This window comes from Geotrypetes seraphini, chromosome 6 (assembly GCF_902459505.1).
Source record: "Geotrypetes seraphini chromosome 6, aGeoSer1.1, whole genome shotgun sequence".
Classification (NCBI taxonomy): domain Eukaryota; kingdom Metazoa; phylum Chordata; class Amphibia; order Gymnophiona; family Dermophiidae; genus Geotrypetes; species Geotrypetes seraphini.
In genome coordinates this window covers 175,455,487-175,471,410 of record NC_047089.1, presented here as the reverse complement: position 1 = coordinate 175,471,410, position 15,924 = coordinate 175,455,487, and positions in this window count along the sequence as shown.

Genomic DNA, 15,924 nt, shown 5'->3' with positions numbered 1-15,924 from the left:
ATCCATTTTTATGAGTGTTCCCCCTCAAACCCACCCACTCCAAGATCCATTTTCAATATCAATACTCCTACCTCCAATCTCGTTTCCCAAAAAGAGGCCCTCTCAGTTCCCTTTTTCTCCTAAAACCTTCCAGAGGTGTGTGTATAGGGAGGGGGGAAGGGCAGGCAGGAGCAGTTCCTAGCACTCCTGCCTCAATGACTGCTGCAGTACTTTTGATAGGAGTCAAGCTGTCAAGTAAGGGAGTTCTCCCTCAGTATTAATGGCCCAGGGGCTGTTGTTACCTATTCGTGCATAACACAGCTTATAAGATTTAATATAAACTGTATTATTGTGCATTAATGAACATAGTCTATTATTGAGAAAGACATGGGGAAGCCACTGCTTGTCCTGGATCAGTAGCATAGAATATTGCTACTCCATGGGTTTTGGCCAGGTACAATGAACCTGGATTGGCCATGATGAGAAGGGGCTACTGGACTTGATGGACCATTGGTCTTTAATTGTTCCCCCCCCCTTTTTTTTTTTTAAATGTACAACGCTTAGAATTCATGATTGGCGCTTTATCAAATTTTAATAAACTTGAAACTTGATAGGTCTAACCCAGTAAGGTATTCTTATGTTATTATCTTAAAATGCTTTGCATTTCAATATTGGTTAATATTCATTGCTGTAAAAATATCTAATCTAATAATAATAATAATAATAATTTTATTCTTATATACTGCCAAAGCCATAGAAGTTTGAGGCGGTTTACAGCAAGAAGCGCTGGACAATCAGCGAAGAGGTTACAGTCAAAGTCAGCAATGCAATCTTACATAATGAAGGAATATGAAAGTTATGTAGTTCATTAGGGCTACTGGTTGAGTAAGCAGAGCTGAGAAGATTCTTAGTTAACAAATCTATTGAACAAGCTCGTTTTTACCAGTTTTCTAAAATTGAAGTAGGATGATGAGAGCGCAAAAACGTTACTAAGCCAATCGTTCCATTTGCCTGGATCGTGCAGTACTTATATAGGCTCAAGGCAACACACAGCGAGAAAAGGAAATACTTTAGAACACGAAAGGATCAAGGAGGGTAAAGTGGAGGGAATTAACGGAAGATTGTGATTAGGACAATACCTAGACATTACAGTTGCCGGTCTTATGTTTTCAGGTGGACTTCCTGGGACACCGCTCAGTGGTATAAATTAATATTTGGATTTTTGAATAAGAAACCAAAGACTGGTCTACATGACATTTGGAGCATTGAGATAAAGCATTAGATTACTGCGTCTCAATGGCCTCAAATTTGGACTTGGAGGATATATCTATGAGACAAACATGGTTTTTCTTATTACATAGAGCATTTTGGACCCCTGTTAGATTACAGAAATTAGATAGTTCAAAGTCTAATGGATGCTGGCACTGTCATCTCAAAGCTGGGACTATGGATCATTTATTATACTATTGTCCCTTGATACTTAAATTTTGGAGGTCCATATGGGATCAAGTGAACAACATATTGGAAAATCCAGTGGCATTAACGTATGACACCATTTTATTTGGTACATTGATGAGAGCTAAAAGTCAAATATCTAATCGAAATAACAAACTTCTATTTATAATGAGAGGGATAAAAAAAGGAATTGGAAGAATTTGGATCAATTAAGTTACAATTTTTGGTGGGAATCTCTGTGTTATATTTTTAAAATGGAACACTTTATGGCCATACAGCAAGGGCGGTACAGAAAGTTAATGGATGTTTGGGAGCCATTGGCTAAATTTTGTAAGGAAGAATAATTGCTTTTATTTTATAGACTTGTAAACATACACATCCAGGGTGGGTGGGGGGGGGGGAGGAGTTGCATTGGAATTTGATTAAGGGTATATATGATAGTTTCTTGTGGGTTTTATTTTATTTGAGTATTGGGTGGCAGGGTGGGGGAAATGTAATTGTATATTAATGTCTGAAATTTATTGTGCTTGTCTTGTGATATTTTATGTATATGAATTACTTGTTACACAATTGTAGTTTGAAAATCTAATAAAGATATATATATATTTTTTTAAATACATAGGGAACAATTTCTATGTAGGGGGAGTATTATTGGATGACCACTAATCATTTTCTGGTGCATTTGAATAGAATAAAATTTCTTGACCAAAGCTTTGATCCTGATTAGTCCTCTTTAATGATAGTTATCATGCCTCTGGATAGATAGGTGAACACAAAGACAGAACAAAATGAGAGGATAAGCATGTTTTAGATATGGTGAAAAGTACTATTAGTAATCTGCTTATACCCAGCAGCAGGAAATTTCAAATCAGAGGGAGAAAAAACGTTTTAGGTGATTTACAACATTTTGTGGATCTGAGTTGTCAGACAATAATGTCTGACTTCATAATGTCACTTTAAAGAGCATATCATACAATGATAAATTAACCAAGCATAACTCAGTTGTGCAATGATTCATTAAACAAGGTTAAATTCTTAAAATATCCCACTCTAAATCAAGCTGATATCACCTTTTTAAAGCTGACTCAGTAGCACCCATAAATTAGCAATTTAAGTTAATATGCTGTACAATATTACATGACAGCTCTCATTAATTTATGTTAACTTGAAGTTGTTATTTACAAAGGATAATAGTTGCCAAGAATCAGTGAACATGGACTTCATAGGACCATTTGAAGAAAAAAAAATTCAAAAAGATTTGCTTGCATGAGACATTTGATCCAGGCAGCTATTTGACAATATAATTGCAAGACCCATTCATTTTACAGAGAGTTATACAAAAGGTTCCTCATTTTCTCTGATTCTGTGCCAACTGGCACATTATTTGCAACTGAGAAACCATAGGAACATATAGTTTTGCAGTTGACCGCACCCTCATCCAAGCTACAATTGCTGGTCTCTGAGATGCCCCTTGTTCCTTAGTGCAGTACCCCAAGTACTTCCTCTGTCTGTTTTCTGCAGCCAAATGTTAGTTCTCCCCTATTAATTTGAAATACCGTATTATTTTATTTAACATATTTTAACTTTGGATACCCAACAGCATTTCCTTGTTCTTGAAGTAAACTGTAAGAACAGTAAATACTAGCCCCATTTTATCAAGCTGTGGTAGCGCTTCTGCCGCAGGAAATGCTCTGACCCTCATTCAATTCCTATGAGCATTGGAGCATTTACCGTCCCATCCTGCGCTAAAATGCTTGATAAATAGGAGCCACTGTTTGCACATGCAGCATTGGCAGTAGGATAAATCACTTTAATGCGGTCCTTACGTGAGGTAAAAGAATGCACAGACACAAGTTCATATATCACCAGCAATAATTCATAGTAATTTTTTTTTTTTTTTAATTGCTCTTGACATACTTTCTTGATATTCTTAGAACCGAACCTTGATGCAGCACTAGTCAAGCATGGCCCATATTGGCTAGGGTCCAAATACAAGGGTTCTTTAAAAAAGTTTCCGCACTTTCAGATTTTCGCGGGAAAAGGTTGGGGTGGGAGAAGTGGTAAGAGGGCGTGAAATAGCATGTCATGTGATTAGTCAGTCAGACAAGCCGGATCACCTTGCAAGTGATGATGTTATTTGCTTTTGAGGTATTTAATAAATAGTGTTTAAAAAAAGTAAAAGTACGGAAACATTTTGAAGATCCCCATAGAAGAAAATTAGTCGAGATCCAAATAGAAAAAAATCTTGTAAAGATAAGTTTAAATTGAAGAATGTTATAAGTAATTGAAATAATGATATTTGAGCACGCATGTATATAGAAGACTGATGAAGATTTAAGCTAATTATGAGGCTAAGTATCTCATGTGAAAAGAGTCACTACTGAGGTCAAAACACATTTTCAGTATGCCAAGATATTACAGGAACAATTGAATTTGTACAGTATTAATATTATTCAGGTGTAGGGCTACTTTGAGAATCAGCAATGACAATAAGGAGCTCCATTAGGTTTAGCAATAACTATGAGTTCGACCAAGATGCAAGAAGATACAGAAAGAATAGAAGAAGAAAGGAAGGCTATAGTAGCGGAAGTAACAGTGGAATAAGGAAGGCACTGGAAAAGTAAGAAAATAGGATAAATAAAGGCACTGAAGTCTAGATGCACTAAGAGGATCGCTAAGACTGCATGGGTCTCCTCCGATCCAATTTTTTGGCCAACTCAAAAAGAGCACTAAAAATTTGCATGCATGATTCACCTGGAGGTTCGTCATAATCCCCGACTCTCTCATCCGATTGATGGCTGTGAGACCAACTCTCACACATGCTCTGAGCTGGCAAGGGAAGCCCGAACAGCTAAGAGGTAGGGGAAAGCATCCTGCCACTCAGCTGTTCGGGGCAGGAAACCAATTTTTTCTTCTTTGTTTTATTAATGGGCACAGATGCTTTGCGTGTTACACATGCATAATATTTGCCCCATCTATATATATAAAATCGGAGGTATGTATGTGTGTATGTATGTGTGTATGTGCCGCGATCACGCAAAAACGGCTTGACTGATTTGAACGAAACTTGGTATGCAGATCCCTCACTACCTGGGGTGATATGTTCCGGGGGTCTCGCGGCCCACCTGCACACATGGGCGGAGCTACAAACATAAAATCAGATTTCACCCATTCATGTCAATGGAAAAAATGTAAAAAGCTGCCATTTTCACAGTAATTCAAAAACGGCTTGACCGATTTGAACCTACCTTGGTATGCAGATCCCTCACTACCTGGGGTGATATGTTCTGGGGGTCTCGCGGCCCACCTGCACACGTGGGCGGAGCTACAAACAGAACATCAGAGTTCACCCATTCATGTCAATGGAAAAAATGTAAAAAGCTGTCATTCTCACAGTAATTCAAAAACAGCTTGACCGATTTGAACGAAACTTGATATGCAGATCCCTCACTACCTGGGGTGATATGTTCTGGGGGTCTCGCGGCCCACCTGCACACGTGGGCGGAGCTACAAACAGAAAATCAGATTTCACCCATTCATGTCAATGGAAAAATGTAAACAGCTGCCATTCTCACAGTACATCAAAAACGGCTTGACCGATTTGAACGAAACTTGGTATGCAGATCCCTCACTACCTGGGGTGACATGTTCTGGGGGTCTCTCGGCCCACAACTCTATGTTGCTTGCTCAAGGGTGGGTTCACCCAACAATTTATATGTTCTTGCTCCTGGAGGTGATACTAAAAATGTTGTTTATAATCACTTTTTGCGTTAGTTGTATTGTATTCATTTTGTGAAATATTTCACATTATAATTTGAATATTGTACTTTTTATTAAGCTGTAAAAAAATAATTTCATTCACCACTATAAAGTATCTTTATTTGAATCCATTTACAGTTTTATTGCTATAATTAAATACCCGTGCAACGCCGGGGCATCAGCTATATATATATAAAATCGGATGTATGTATGTATGTTCCTGCATAACTCCGAAACGCATGGACAGATTTCAACCAAACTTGGTATACATATCAATTGCTATCTGGGAAAAAAGTACTGTGGGGGTGGGAAGGGGATGACATGTAAAGACTCATCGAAAAAGACAGATATTGCTTTGACCAATGGTGTGAAGCTTGGGGAATGATGTCACACAGTCAGAATGATGTCACAGTCAACAGTATATAAGGAAGTGCCGCTGTGGTGTGGTGTGGTTAAGCCGAAACTGAAAATTTGTGTGATGTTAATCCTCAAGTGAATGTTCCTGAAGGGAATTTATATCCGGGCAATGCCGGGTGATCAGCTAGTTAAAAATAAAGAAAAAAAGCAGCCCCCACCAATTACATTACATTGGTGCCTTCTATCTCACTAATACCTTTCAATTCTAGGCGGTTTACAAAAGAATTGGCCTGGGCATTCCCAGGGAGATTACAAGATTGATAGTTGGAAAATGCATTAGGGTTTGGTGAGTCGGGAAAGTTTAGTTAGATCAATTGACAAATTTCTTGAATACAATGGTTTTCAATTCTTTCCTGAAGGTTTTGTAGTTGGGCATTGTGGTCATCAGATTGGAATGGTGGTGGTCTAGTCTTGCTGCTTGGGTTGCTAATAGTCTGTCATAGTTTTTTGCTTTGTATGCCTTTGACTGTGGTGTGGGTAAAGTGTACCTTTGTTCTCCTTGGTCTGGATGTGTTGTTCCTGATTTGGCAATTGTTTAGATAGCCAATCATGGCCTTCCCTGACGCACCCACACAAAAGAAAATTAGCAGGAGAGAAGTCCACTCACTCCTGCCAATGGAGACCCCCCCGAACTACCCTTACCCTCCCCATATCCCCCCAGAAAAGGCAGGAGGGATGCCCACTCCCTCCTGCCACCGGATGCTCCCCCAAACTCCCTGAACTCCCAGAACCCCCCTCCCCATACCTTTATCTGGTGGAAGGAGGAGGGAAGCATAGTCCCTCATCCTTTAAGGCCCGCCAATCCTAAATGGCGGGCCTTCCCTCCTCAGTGCATCATATGCACGGAGAGGGTCCCAAAGCCCTGATTGGCTCAGACGCCTTGGGAGGTACCTTAGGTGTCTGAGCCAATCTAGGCCTTGTGCTCCTCCCTCTATTTTCCATGGCATCAGGGTCTTGGGCTCCTCCCCATGCATCACATGATGTACCAAGGAGGAAAGGCCCATCATTTAGGATTGATGGTCCTTGAAGGAGGAGGGACTGTGCTTCGCTCCTTCCAACGGACAAAGATACCAGGGATATTCAGGGGGTTTGGGGGGTATCCAGTGGTAGGAGGGAATGGGCATCCCGCCTGCTTTTTTTGGGGAGGGAGGGAAGAAGGGGGAGGGAAAGGAATGGTTCAAGGGGGCCTCTGTTGGCAGGAGGGAGTGAGCTTCTCTCCTGCCAATTTTCTTTCACATGAAGGGAAGTATGGCATGGCAGGAGGTAATGGGCATTCCTCCTGCCATTTTCGCTGCCGTAGGGGGGTGGGGGGGCGCTATTCATGGTGTCAATGCCATCATTGGTGGGTGGGTGTGCTTTTTTCTATTTTTTTCTAATGAGGCAGATATTATGCATGTGTAACATGTATAGCGTCTGTGTCCATTTAAAAAAAGGGCTAACCGGTCTTGACCAGTCACTTTTTTGGGTTTGCTAAAAGCAATCACTTTTTTAGTGCATCGGGAAGCCATGCGAGAGCATCAATTGCTCTACTAGTTTACATGACATTTTAATATTAATGAACTTATTTTCATGATCGTATCAGAGAATGAGAAATCATGCAGAAAACCACGTGGTGAACCGTTTTCTGCATCAGGACGGCAAATGCGATCGTTGCTAAAGCTGTCAAAACAGGTTTAGTGATGATCGCTGGCTTTACTGCATCTAGGCTTTATTCTCTTACATCTACTACCCCATGAGAAGCCTCTGCTGTCCCTCACTGTGGAGAAGATAGACCCATCACCTACACTACTGGCTAATATCAGTTTCAGGAATGGTTTGAGCAACAAAAAGCTGGAACCAGCCTGGTGACATTTTTTTTCCTCAGGCCTGTCTGTACCAAGTGTGCTTAGCCAATTTTCATTCAGAATGCTTTGTTCCAGCCCAGCTAAAGTCCCTCAACAAGCCTCAGCCATCTAGTATTGCAGGGGACATAGAGTCATCATGTGCCATGCCAGAGTATATTACTTCTGAGAATAAGCCAAGCAACAGAAGACTAGGCCTGGCCCATTATGACATTTCCCTTCCCTGGACCTGCCTGCACTATCATCCTGAATTCCTTATTTTGACATAATGGGGGCCCCACAAGAATTTTAGGTTGTCCAGTACTGCTAGAGAGATACATCCTTTTGAAACCATTTGCAAGACTGGGATGAACAGCATAAGACAGGGATGGTCCATGGCTAGCTACCACAGCAGAACATCAACAAAAAGGTACGCCAAATATGCATATACCTTATGAGTCATTTGGAGCATCAAGAAGCCTAGGTCTACAGCCCTTGTGGTTTGACCTTTGATTAAAGCCTTTCCTGCAGGGATGTCTCCCAGCCAGCAGCTTCCAAACTTGAATATTTGATGTCCTTTTTTATCATGATCCCAAAATATAACAACTGGGTGAAATTCAAACAGAGAAAGTTCCCAAAGGACTGTGAACTAACAAAAAGGGAACAAAAAAAAAAATGAAAATGCCTTTAAACCTCAAAGGTGCTCAGAACCAATATATGGTAAGAAAGTGACCAAACCAGGGTAGCAACCCCTGTAAGGACTTTCAAAGAGTCTATCATTGCACCATCCTCAAACAGTAGAAAGGTATTTAAATTTTGGTGAAACATGACATTAACAGAGTGAACTGTGAGCTTTTAAAACAGAGTTAGATGCCAGAATTTGAGAAGTAGTGAATTTCAGAGTGGCTGTGTCTGGTTCTCTTTGGAGAAACCCTTCCCAGCATACTCCTCCTAGGGTAGCTGCTTCTCTTTAGCGGATGCCCCATTACCTAGTGGTAGATCAGAACACAGACTTGATTCAGAAATTTTGCCAACCCATGTTAGAGTAGGCCATACATGTGGTTGGAAAAGGGCGTGCATAAGAAATAAAACTGGAGGAAATTAGACTCACAGCAGGGGCATTCTGACAGTGTTGTGGACCCTTAGGCACCTATATAAAGTGATTAAATTTAATGGAAGCTAGAATGGTCCCCCCTACTGCTGTGGTCCTTTGGGCACTGCCCTAATGTTCCAATGGTCCATTCATCTCTGGCTCACAGCCACTGTAAAGAACATAAATTATAGCAAAGTAGATTATTAGGGGAAAGTCACATTTTAAAATGTTGGGCTCTGTTACAATATGAAGGGTAATCAATCTATATTGTGACAGGGAGAAGCCAGAAACTGACAAAAAGACCCAGTTTCAGTCTGTGCCATGCTCTGTCACTAAGAAGAAACCCAGCAGTGGTGCCCCTAAGATTAAGCAAAAGGCTACATGAGTTAAAAATGTTTCTGAACTTAAGTCTTATTTGCCCTTAGGTAAGAATCCTGCTAGCCAGAATCCATCTCCTGGTGTCACATCTCCTGCTCTAGGCAGGGCAGGGAGAAGGGATGGGGTGGAGAAGATGGCCGGGACAGGTTCTAATCAGAACAAGCAGGCTGCCTGAAAGACATTCAATGAGAGCCTTAGCTGCACCTGGTGTTGCAGTTAAACTGGCATGAGACCTGAGGCTAGGGAGGAGTAGCTCCATTCCCAAGTAGAGCTTCAAGCACAGCACAGCTCAGAAGCAGGAAGGCACATGTTTAATGCTTTTAAATTCTTCAGCTACTGAAAGGAGAAAAGCTGAATCCAGAAGTCTGGCAGAAGGACTTTCCAAATAAAGACAGGGTTTAAACCAGATGCTAAGTAGCCCAGAGGTAGACATGATCTCTGCTTCTGAGGAAAGTATAGCTGAACCAGAACTTGATGTATGCATGAGTGAGGATGAATGTGCTTCTGTAAGTTCCCAAATAAATAGGTAGTCAATAACTGAGATATAAGTGTGTTTGTATCGGGAATGAGTGCTGTATTGTAAGGAGAGAGGCTAGCGCACGTCAAAGCAGAGTCGGTAACGTAAGAGAACTGCATAATGGGGGAAGGGAACTTTGAACTCTTTCATGCCTGGTTCTCAGACACCATTAGCATTGCTATTGCTTAAGATTTCAAAACCTTCACTTAATTCTAAGCTCTTTAGAGGTGTTTTGTTACATGAAAGGGCCAAAATATCTCAGGAAATTTGCCCCTTTCTCCTTCAGCCAGCAGCTACTGTTAAAGGCTCTGTGGATAGCTGAATCATGAGTGTATGGATGAATGATTGAGCTCAGAGCACAGATGATGAGAGATAGTGATTAGCAAAGCACAAGAATGCCTTGCAATTCAGAATAGTGGCAGTTTACCTTTAAGGAAGGACTAAGGTGAACTGTTTGATACAGCTTATGAGAATAAAAGTCTGGCAAGAAACCACAATACTTGAAAACCCCAGGATTTGTGGAAACTGCATACCGCTGCCACATTTGTGTTGAAGTCAAGGATGGATAGTTAACCTTGGGTCTGTGTTACAAAATGTGATTTTCTGAAGCAGGTTGCAATTCACTAGAAGAAAAGAAGTTCATGGTTTGGTTTTTGAAACTGTTGATTTTGGATAGATTTGCGCAAAGTGAATTGAACTCTAATTTTGTTGCATTACCCAGAGTGTGGGGAAATAAAGGAAGTCTATATTTTTGTGCATGCGTGTTTTGATTTTTCTTTTGAGTTTGCAAGAGCACTTGGCCACTCCAGTAAACCACTTGGCTAGTGCTGTGTTGAGGATTAAGGTCCAGGTGACACCTTAAAACATAAGGGCTATTGGGGAAGTAGACAGTTGAAAACTGTAAATTATGGGTGGGTTCTGGAGGGCTCACCATACCGTGTAAGGGGGTTATGGTGAGATGTGTACTGGGGACATCTTATGTGAAGTTCAGTGCAGTGCCCTCTAAGGTTCCCCACTCCTCTGCTGGGATGCCTATGTGGCCAATCTTCCAAAAATGTTGTCTTCTTCTACATCATAATGGCTTGTTTTGTGAGATTTTCATTTGGAATTTTATGTTTTGAAAATGGTTCAGAAAGATAGATGCACTGAAGACAAGCACATCTGAAAAATGGCCATTTTTTTTGTTTTGAAAACGGTCATGTTCACTATTGGATTTTTGGGTATATTCTATAAAACATCCAAACTCGGATTTAGATGTCATATCGAAAATTGCCTTCATACTACTTTACTGTACAAATCAGGATGCTTTATAATCATATACAGTATATTAGATTGTAAATAGAGAATGACACAGTAACAAAATTCATCACCGTTCCCGTCCCTGCAGATAACCGCGGTAAACCATCTTCATGTCATTCTTTAAGGAGAGAGGAAAGAATCAGAGTATAATTGGGCACAACCACTGACCCGCAAGCTTTGCTCTGAAGAATGCTGGTGTAGAAGGATTGAAGTTGAGATAGACACTACAGAATGACAGTCTCTGGTATCCAGAGCAGATACTGTGATGTCATAATGCCTCATTCCACAAGTGCCTAAGAGCCAATCACATCAGTGATGTCACAATGGCTTCATTATCCTTGGCTCACATAAGAATCAGAGTATGAATGGCCACAACCACTGACCCACAAGCTTTGCTTTGAAGAATGCTGGTGTAGAAGGACTGAGGTTGAAATAGACACTAGAAAATGACAAGGGATTATTTCCCGCGGTTATCCGCGGGGACGGGAACGGTGATGAATTTTGTCACCGTGTCATTCTCTAATTGCAAACAACAACTACTATTACCATACTATTAATTATTTCTATAGTGCTACCAGACGCACGCAGCGCTGTACAGAGTCACAAAGAGTAAGAAAACAGTCCCTGCTCAAAAGAGCTTACAATCTAAACTTCTACCCAGTCAGAAAAATTAAAAAAAACCTAACAAACTCTAATCATCTTCGACATAGAAAAATATAAGCAGACATCAGATGGCTTCTGGCTTACACCTTGAAAATATTTATTGATTTGTGCAGAATTTGTACAAGCTGGAGTCTGTCTGAATATTAAGGAACAAAATATTCTGCACATCTTTAGCTGACAGCTTTTTCTTCCACAAACTACAAGCCTATCCCAATATTTTCTTATAAAATTGCTATAGCAATGAGGTTTTGTTTTCTGTAATATATATAATTTCTCTACTCTCTTCCACTTGACCAGATATACATTTTTCCTGATAGACACTATGAGGGGAATTCATCAATCAGTCTTAGGGCTTAACACACCTTTAAGAGTGCAGACAAGGAATTGTCCCTAACCACAGCTGGTTGGCTTTTTAAAGTCATCCCATTGAATTACTCATCATTTATTTAGATTTTGGTTTTATATTATGAGAACATTTACAAAATAGTGCTCCTCACTGAGGAGGAAGTAGACCTTACGGCTGAAACACATATGTGTCAGGTCTTGAGTGAAAAAAAAAAGATCGAGAACCACAGGTCTCTTCTTGTTTTCCTTTGTTCTACCTTGAAGAGGTAGAATCTCCTGTTTGAGTGTATTGATGCACAATCTTGACATTATTAATATGCACCTAGATGGCAGAATGCCACTAAAAATTAGGAATATGTGCTGGCAATCTGACTATACTTGGGATTTGAACCCATGACCTTTGTAAGATAGAAACAGGGCCTTTAACCAGTGAGCCATAGGTGCTTTCTTTTAAACTTAAGCATGGTGTTCTTGCCATGTGAGATGATACTTTAGGACATCATAATCCATCTCAGGGAAACAATAAGTTTCTCTCTGGACCCTGGAAAGGGCAGAATGAAAATGTAAATGACAAAGTCCACAATCCATACTCTTATGTGACCAAAAACAAATTGTTATAGTACTGGGGAGGGGAATTTTAATCCATGACCTGTGGAAAATGGAAGTAATGCCTTTAACCACTGAGCCACAGGAGCCTTTAGCTAAGGAGTGATTCCTATTAGTTTTCAGTGGCATTCTGCCATCTAGGAGCATATTGTTGATGATGTCACAATGATGTCAAGATTGTGCATCAGACATGTCCACTTGCTCTGAAGTACAGTTATTGTGAGTAGGGTAGCTCTTTTTCTTTTCTTGACGTTTTGGAAATGAGGTTTATTATACAATATATATATATATTTTTTCATGCGCTTTGCTTGAGTAATGCATTATTAAACATATTTTGACATTAATATCAACCTGGAGTCCTCTTTAGCCCCCAAAATAGAAGCTTTAGTATGCAATATGGGGCTTATCATCGAAAGAGAAAAATGTCCAAAAACTGGCCAAGGTCGGCACTTGGACGAACATTGTCCAAATATGTCCAAGTGCCGATAATAAAAACGGGTTTCTAAACGACCTAGGCCTTCATAGTGCCGCTGAACGACCAAAGCTAAACGGGGCATTTCATGAGGAGTGTCGAGGGTGAGAGTTGAGCGGGATGTGGGCCAGCTTAGACTTAGTCATACAGCATGTAGAACCAAAAGTTATACAGCCCAGGATCGACGGAACTTGGACGTTGTGACTTAGACCATGAAAAACATGGTCTAAGTCACAAAAACCCACCTAAAGTTACCAGATAAGCACTGCAAACACATATAATAGACCCCCAAACACTACTCCAGTGATCACTGTACCCCCACCCCCATAAAAATATTAATCACACCTTTAAAATTCAGCCTCCAGACCATCATCACCTGGCAGCCTGGCATAGGAAAGCCTAGTCGTCCAGCACAGAGGCGACTTAAGCCGTCTTGAGGGTGGGTTAGGGACTCATGCAGAGGAGGACCCATGCCCATAAGCCCCTGTAATCACTGCCTTGATACTTAAACATGTGCACTCCCCTATACACCCCCAAACCCTTTTTTACTGGCATATAAGTGGCTCCTGCTGCCATAAGGGCTATTAGGGTGGTAGATAAGTGAGTCAAGGGGATTCTGGAGGTGGTTTGGGGGGCTCACCATGATCTATAAGGGAGCTGTAGGGAGGAGAAGACATGGCACCCTTTTTGTGTAGTTCACAGCAGTGCCCTGTAAGGTACCCCACTATTTAGGTGCCATGTCTGGGTTTTCAGTCCATCACTTTGCCCACGTCCAACAGGGCTTGTTCTAGGCGTTTTGAACTTGGACGAAAAGTTGGACGAAAATGTGGTATAAAGATGGACAATTTAGTGACTTGGACAGGATGTATACTTAGACGATTTTCGAAACAAAAAAAATTTTGGACGTATTTTTTGAAAATGTGTCCTAGGCTGTTTTTTACTTTGGATGACTTGCGACTTAGACGAAAACAGACTTAGACGTCCCTTTCGATTATGCCCCTCCACATATATATGTGATTTGCTTAAGTAATGCATTATTAAACATATTTTGAGTTTAATATCAACCTGAAGCCCTGTATATGCCCATCTAACGCGCGTCTATCTAGCGCTCAGCTCATGCTCAAAAGTAGACCTGGTTTTGCAATGCCTACATTTTAGATGTTAGGTAGACGCGTAGACATGTTCAGGTGCTGAATGGTATGCAGTTCTGTAAATGGATGTCCAAATCAAAGCCATTCCTATGCCATGCCCACACCTATTTTTTTAGGTGAGACTCTTTCTGATAGGCATCCATGAAATTGTGGACATCTATTTTTAGAATCGCGTCCAGCGTTTGGATGTCTAAGTTCCAATTAATGCTTGTTAGTCATTAATTGGACTTATTATCCACTTTATGTGGATGCCTAAGCCAATGGACATCCACACTGTGGACGCCTAAAGTTAGATGTCCTTTACAAAATTTGGCCCTCAGTTCTGAAATCCATTTTATATCTATGGACTTTTAAGGGGATATTATATAAATGACGCCGAAACTTAGGTGCTAGTAGGCACCCTACTGGTGCCTAAATTAATTGAGAAATGTCATTTAAAATGGCAAAAAAATGGTAAAAATAAAGTGTCTACTGGTACCTAAATAAAAGGCAGAACAAGCAAAGAGCACAACCAACAGAAAAAAAACAAAGGCATTATTTGATGTTTTTGTTATAAGTATGTTTATTCATGTTTTAGTAATTTTGCTTTACAGCTCTTATGTATATGCAATGTTCTTTTACTGACATTATGGTTTACTATTTGACCTTCTTATTCCTTTCATTGTTCTAACCATTTTTTGATGTCTTTTGATTTTATATACAAGTATGCTCATTTATGTCTCATATTTTCAGTGTCCCCTGATGACGGCATCTGTTGATGCCGAAACTCGGATCCTTGTTGGGACATTTTAATAATTAAGACTTTATTAATAAACACCCCATTTCGGGACTCTTTTACAAAGAATCTGTTTTGGTTGTTTATGATATCTCCCTTGCCTTTGTTTTTTCTGTTGGTTGTGCCTAAATAAGACGCACCAGAATCATGACATAGGCACATTAGACTGTCAAATACCAAAGTAGGCATGGTCAATGCCGGAAGTGGAGTTAGGCAGCCTAAAGCACCTATGAAGGTGCAATTCACACAAACATAGGCACCAGAAATGTAGGCCCGGAAAACCCTGACCTACCTTTCTGTCACCTATCTTTGCCAGGGGATCCCAAAAATAGAGCACAACTTACCATCAGTTGATCACAGTAGGGGAATGCCCAATCAACTTAACTGGATGGATTCCCTGAGACCATGATTTCGGGGAGTCCTGCTGGCTTAGTTGATTGGGGATTCCCCTGCTGCAACCATCAGGGAGATCCCCATTTCCTCTCTCCCTCACTCCCACCCACCGATTCCCAGGTCCCCTCCAAAGAGAACCCCTCCCGCCAAGCCCAATACTTCACATACCTCCTCCCAACAACCCTCCCCCCAACAAAGCTAACACTCCTCCAACATCTCCACACACCCCATGTACCTTTGAATGAAACATCGATAGGAGGGTACCCGCTCCCTTCTGTCAATAGGGTCGCCTCTTCAAAATAGTGGCTCTTCCCCTTTCCAGTGCACATGGCTTTGGGGAGTCCTGCTGGCTCAGCTGATCAGGGATTCTCCTGCTGTGATCAGCTGATGGCAAGCCCTGGACTATTTAGATTTTTGAGGCACAATTCTGTAACAGGTGCTACCACGTGATTGATAAGTGATTGGGGGCCACTTTTAAGGTGCCACCAACTTCAGAGCTAGTTAAAGAATCCAATTCTATAGAATAATCACTCTATAAATCATTAAGCTAAACATTCGACAAACTTGACAATCAACTTTAGACTGTTTTGAACAATGCGATGATTGGGTGGTGAAGTGGTAGTGTTGGGGTTCTTCCCCTGTTACTGCCTTCATGTCTCTGAGCATGAGTTCTATCAGCAGTTGATGCATATTTAAACCAGTTCATTGAAAATGATTTATAGAGTGATTGTTCTATAGAATTTGACACAATCACTTTTAGTCACTCAATATTTACAAATGATTGAATTTATTGTCCCCATCT